This window comes from Scaptodrosophila lebanonensis, unplaced genomic scaffold (assembly GCF_003285725.1).
Source record: "Scaptodrosophila lebanonensis strain 11010-0011.00,11010-0021.00 unplaced genomic scaffold, SlebRS2 tig00000635-arrow-arrow-pilon, whole genome shotgun sequence".
Taxonomy (NCBI): Eukaryota; Metazoa; Arthropoda; class Insecta; order Diptera; family Drosophilidae; genus Scaptodrosophila; species Scaptodrosophila lebanonensis.
Genome location: NW_022060720.1, coordinates 9,770 through 16,200, shown reverse-complemented (window position 1 = coordinate 16,200; position 6,431 = coordinate 9,770). Strand labels below are relative to the sequence as shown.

General features: G+C 31.5%; 1 long non-coding RNA gene across 1 annotated transcript; it reads right to left on the bottom strand.

Annotated features, from left to right (window-relative positions):
- Nucleotides 1–4,585: 4,585 nt before the first annotated feature.
- LOC115630396 lies at nucleotides 4,586–5,578 on the bottom strand. The gene is made up of 3 exons (XR_003996090.1): nucleotides 5,405–5,578; nucleotides 4,714–4,828; nucleotides 4,586–4,662 (listed from the first exon to the last, which is right to left on the bottom strand). It is a non-coding gene; the product is annotated as an uncharacterized LOC115630396 (long non-coding RNA).
- Between the last annotated feature and the right edge of the window lie 853 nt (nucleotides 5,579–6,431).

Here is a 6,431-nt window from a genome sequence, read left to right as displayed (position 1 = left end):
AATTAGAGTTTTAGTCCTAGTGACTCCTCTAATATTTGTTAAGTTTATTTATTTACAGGTTTTTTATAAATTCGATTCTTAAGGATGAATCGAATTTATAGTGCATTTATATTTGATTATAAATGAAATATTCCTTTCCTTCGGAAACTATTTTAATGAGATGAGGCCTCTGAAAGGGAGAAAAGTAAGTATAATTAGAGTTGTAGTCCTAGTGACTCCTCTAGTATTTGTTAAGTTTATTTATTTACAGATTTTTTATAAATTCGATTCTTAAGGATGAATCGAATTTATAGTGCATTTATATTTGATTATAAATGAAATATTCCTTTCCTTCGGAATCTATTTTTAATGAGGTGATGCCTCATGTTGAAGAAAAATAAGTATGATTAGAGTTGTAGTCCTAGTGACTCCTCTAATATTTGTTAAGTATATTAATTTATACGTTTTTCATGAATTTGATTCTCAAGGATGAATCGAAATTTTAGTGCATTTATTTATGATTATAAATGAAATATTCCTTTCCTTCGGAATCTATTTTAATGAGGTGAGGTCTTATATTGAAAAAAAGTAAGTATAATTAGAGTTGTAGTCCTAGTGACTCATCTAATATTTGTTAAGTATATTTATTTACTGGTTTTTTATGAATTCGATTCTTAAGGATGAATCATATTTATAGTGCATTTATTTATGATTATAAATGAAATATTCCTTTCCTTCGGAAACTATTTTAATGAGGTGAGGCCTCATGTTGAAGGAAAGTAAGTATAATTAGAGTTGTAGTCCTAGTGACTCCTCTAATATTTGTTAAGTATATTTATTTACAGGTTTTTTATGAATTCGATTCTTAAGGATGAATCATATTTATAGTGCATTTATTTATGATTATAAATGAAATATTTCTTTCATTCGGAATCAATTTTTAATGAGGTGAGACTTCTAAAGGGGGAAAAGTAAGTATACTTATAGTTGTAGTCCTAGTGACTCCTCTAATATTTATTGAATTAATTTATTTTCAGGTTTTTTACAAAATCGATTCTTAAGTATGAGTCGAAATAGTAGTGCATTTATTTTTGATTATAAATGAAATATTCCTTGCCTTCAGAATCTATTTTTAATGAGGTGAGGCCTCATATTGAAGAAAAGTAAATATAATTAGAGTTGTAGTCCTAGTGACTCCTCTAATATTTGTTAAGTATTTTAATTTATAGGTTTTTCATGAATTTGATTCTTAAGGATGAATCGAAATTTTAGTGCATTTATTTATGATTATAAATAAAATATTCCTTTCCTTCGGAAACTATTTTAATGAGGTGAGGCCTCATGTTGAAGGAAAGTAAGTATAATTAGAGTTGTAGTCCTAGTGACTCCTCTAATATTTGTTAAGTTTATTTATTTACAGATTTTTTATAAATTCGATTCTTAAGGATGAATCGAATTTATAGTGCATTTATATTTGATTATAAATGAAATATTCCTTTCCTTCGGAATCTATTTTTAATGAGGTGATGCCTCATGTTGAAGAAAAATAAGTATGATTAGAGTTGTAGTCCTAGTGACTCCTCTAATATTTGTTAAGTATTTTAATTTATAGGTTTTTCATGAATTTGATTCTTAAGGATGAATCGAAATTTTAGTGCATTTATTTATGATTATAAATAAAATATTCCTTTCCTTCGGAAACTATTTTAATGAGGTGAGGCCTCATATTGAAGAAAAGTAAGTATAATTAGTGTTGTAGTCCTAGTGACTCCTCTAATATTTGTTGAATTAATTTATTTACAGGTTTTTTATAAATTCGATTCTTAAGGATGAATCATATTTATAGTGCATTTATTTATGATTATAAATGAAATATTCCTTTCCTTCGGAAACTATTTTAATGAGGTGAGGCCTCATGTTGAAGGAAAGTAAGTATAATTAGAGTTTTAGTCCTAGTGACTCCTCTAATATTTGTTAAGTTTATTTATTTACAGGTTTTTTATAAATTCGATTCTTAAGGATGAATCGAATTTATAGTGCATTTATATTTGATTATAAATGAAATATTCCTTTCCTTCGGAAACTATTTTAATGAGGTGAGGCCTCATGTTGAAGGAAAGTAAGTATAATTAGAGTTGTAGTCCTAGTGACTCCTCTAATATTTGTTGAATTAATTTATTTACATGTTTTTTATAAATTCGATTCTTAAGGATGAATCATATTTATAGTGCATTTATTTATGATTATAAATGAAATATTCCTTTCCTTCGGAAACTATTTTAATGAGGTGAGGCCTCATGTTGAAGGAAAGTAAGTATAATTAGAGTTGTAGTCCTAGTGACTCCTCTAATATTTGTTAAGTATATTTATTTACAGTTTTTTTATGAATTCGATTCTTAAGGATGAATCATATTTATAGTGCATTTATTTATGATTATAAATGAAATATTTCTTTCATTCGGAATCAATTTTTAATGAGGTGAGACCTCTAAAGGGGGAAAAGTAAGTATACTTATAGTTGTAGTCCTAGTGACTCCTCTAATATTTATTGAATTAATTTATTTTCAGGTTTTTTATAAATTCGATTCTTAAGGATGAATCATATTTATAGTGCATTTATTTATGATTATAAATGAAATATTCCTTTCCTTCGGAAACTATTTTAATGAGGAGAGGCCTCATGTTGAAGGAAAGTAAGAATAATTAGAGTTGTAGTCCTAGTGACTCCTCTAATATTTGTTAAGTTTATTTATTTACAGATTTTTTATAAATTCGATTCTTAAGGATGAATCGAATTTATAGTGCATTTATATTTGATTATAAATGAAGTATTCCTTTCCTTCGGAATCTATTTTTAATGAGGTGATGCCTCATGTTGAAGAAAAATAAGTATGATTAGAGTTGTAGTCCTAGTGACTCCTCTAATATTTGTTAAGTATATTAATTTACAGGTTTTTCATGAATTTGATTCTTAAGGATGAATCGAAATTTTAGTGCATTTATTTATGATTATAAATAAAATATTCCTTTCCTTCAGAATCTATTTTCAATGAGGTGAGGCCTCATATTGAAGAAAAGTAAGTATAATTAGTGTTGTAGTCCTAGTGACTCCTCTAATATTTGTTGAATTAATTTATTTACAGATTTTTTACAAAATCGATTCTTAAGGATGAATCGAAATTGCAGTGCATTTATTTTTGATTATAAATGAAATATTCCTTTCCTTCAGAATCTATTTTCAATGAGGTGAGGCCTCATATTGAAGAAAAAATAAGTATGATTAGAGTTGTAGTCCTAGTGACTCCTCTAGTATTTGTTAAGTATATTTATTTACAGATTTTTTATGAATTCGATTCTTAAGGATGAATCGTATTTATAGTGCATTTATAATTGATTATAAATGAAATATTCCTTTACTTCGGAATCTATTTTTAATGAGATGAGGCCTCTGAAAGGGAGAAAAGTAAGTATAATTAGAGTTGTAGTCCTAGTGACTCCTCTAGTATTTGTTAAGTTTATTTATTTACAGTTTTTTATGAATTCGATTCTTAAGGATGAATCGAATTTATAGTGCAGAATCTATTTTTAATGAAGTGAGGTCTCATATTGAAGAAAAGTAAGTATAATTAGAGTTGTAGTCCTAGTGACTCCTCTAATATTTGTTAAGTATATTTATTTACAGATTTTTTATTAATTCGATTCTTAAGGATGAATCGTATTTATAGTGCATTTATAATTGATTATAAATGAAATATTCCTTTACTTCGGAATCTATTTTTAATGAGATGAGGCCTCTGAAGGGAGAAAAGTAAGTATAATTAGAGTTGTAGTCCTAGTGACTCCTCTAATATTTGTTAAGTTTATTTATTTACAGTTTTTTATGAATTCGATTCTTAAGGATGAATCATATTTATAGTGAATTTATTTATGATTATAAATGAAATATTCCTTTCCTTCGGAAACTATTTTTAATGAGGTGAGGCCTCATGTTGAAGGAAAGTAAGTATAATTAGAGTTGTAGTCCTAGTGACTCCTCTAATATTTGTTAAGTTTATTTATTTACAGATTTTTTATAAATTCGATTCTTAAGGATGAATCGAATTTATAGTGCATTTATATTTGATTATAAATGAAATATTCCTTTCCTTCGGAATCTATTTTTAATGAGGTGATGCCTCATGTTGAAGAAAAATAAGTATGATTAGAGTTGTAGTCCTAGTGACTCCTCTAATATTTGTTAAGTATTTTAATTTATAGGTTTTTCATGAATTTGATTCTTAAGGATGAATCGAAATTTTAGTGCATTTATTTATGATTGTTGATGTGGCAGCACTCTGCCAGTATTGACATGGCAACGCTTGCCAGCAACATCTGCTGGCAGAGCGCTGCTAGCGTCGGCGGCCTCTCCCTCTTTCATATGGGCAGCTAAGCGCCACTGCAATTAGGTTAAGTTTAGTTTCAAATTTGTCATACAAGTGAAGAGAATATATATACGTGCGAGTCACGTCACAGTGAAAAGGAAAGCAGACGCCATTTTACTTCCCTTGCGGTTTTGGACTTTCATCCCCAACGCCCCACGCCAACATTGTCCTTCGAGCCGGATATTCAGGTGCACCTCCTGTTCCTTCCAAGTCCTGTGCAGCCTACGACCGTTCGCCCCAGCTTGTTCCTGGCGTTGGATACCTGCGAGGAGAAGCAGCTAAGTAAACTATTTACTTGTGGCGCGATACTTACGCCATATTTGTTCACTGTCGGTCTGTCCGCCGACCCCCACAACGGAACAGCATCCCGCTGTCCGTCCCTTATCCAAGGGCCTCATCTCGTCTAACGCCGGTACCGCGCTGGTCCGCTTAAACGAAAAGTAAAGTGCAACAATTAGCAGGTTCAACCCGAACTCCGTCCGTTTGCGTTTGCGTCTTGGCATACTTGCGCATATTCTTTCCCATATGCAACAAGTGTCCAGTGGGAAACACACCTGTTTTACCTGCACGTTCCTAATGCACAATTCACACCACATAGTTTTTGCATGGTCCGTCACACAATAGACATATTTCCACATATGCTTTATATACATGCACATTACACAATAGACATATTTCCACATATGCTCATATACATGCACTTTATATACATACATACACATATATACAGCCGCTGTGTATAAATCTATACACGTTTTCATATATCGGCAGCGGAAACAAACGTACGTCCGCATATGCTGATATATATATATATATATATATATATATATATATATATATATATATATATATATATATATATATATATATATATATATATATCTATATACATTTGAGTCCGCTATAAACACATCTGCATGCACTAAATATACGAATCATAATATTTACACACAAACATATTTACACTCATATATTTAATTACTAACACAATCCTATACACTCACCGGTCGGTCCACGACTCCCCGCTACGTGCCAACACTCCAGTTGGTATTCCTTATAGCCCGCGCGATATCCAGCGTCGGCGCTTGTGCGAAAATTAAAACATATTGCGTTTTTGCACTTAAAATTTTTACTTACCCATTAAAGGTAAACAAGTGATGACACTTGTGTAAAATCAGTTATCGGAAACTACAATCATCGAAATTCGAGTGTGACCAGAAACTTGGTCACGGTAACGAGTCACAGCTGAATTATTAATTTCGATAATCACTGTGACCAATTGCTACTGGCGGGCCGCTATCCCGGAAATCACTTAATAAAATTAAATACAGTTACTTTATCCCAAAAAGTAACTTAATAAAATTAAATAAAATTTATTATTGTTTTTTTTTATGTTTCTTTGGGATTCCTTGTCGCATACCAGCGTCTCCAGCTGGTCTTTCTCCATCAACGTAATTGCGTGTAGTTTTTGCTGCGATTTTTCAGCAACTTTAATAAAATCAAATAAAAATAAATCCAAATTTTTTCGGTGAATACACATATCCTTGTGGACTTTTTCCCGAACCTTTCCAGCACCTCTAGCTGGCAGTTATTTTATCCAGCTTTAATTTATATTTATTTTTGGGTTTTTTTTCTGTTGGATTTTTGGATTCTTCGTCGCATATCACCGCCTGCAGCTGTCCAGCAACTTAATTGCACATATATTTATTGCTGCCGCGGTGTTTAATTAATTTTAATAAAACGAACATAGAGAAAAAAACGAAATCCATTTTCTCTTTTATTTCGGTGGCTACACATATTCTTGTGAGCTTGTGTCCGACAAGTTTTCAGCACCTCCAGCTAGCATAAGCCAGTTAATAAAACTTGTCGCAGAATTTTGCGCGCCATAAGCGGTCAGCAACGCCGTTTTCCAGCGGACTCATACCCGACCTGCCTCAAGTGGGCCCACTCTAGCAGGCTCGTGTGAGAGCCTAGTATGCCCGGTGAAGGCGAGGAGGACACGAAGAAGCATTTAGTCCATCCGTCTACCTC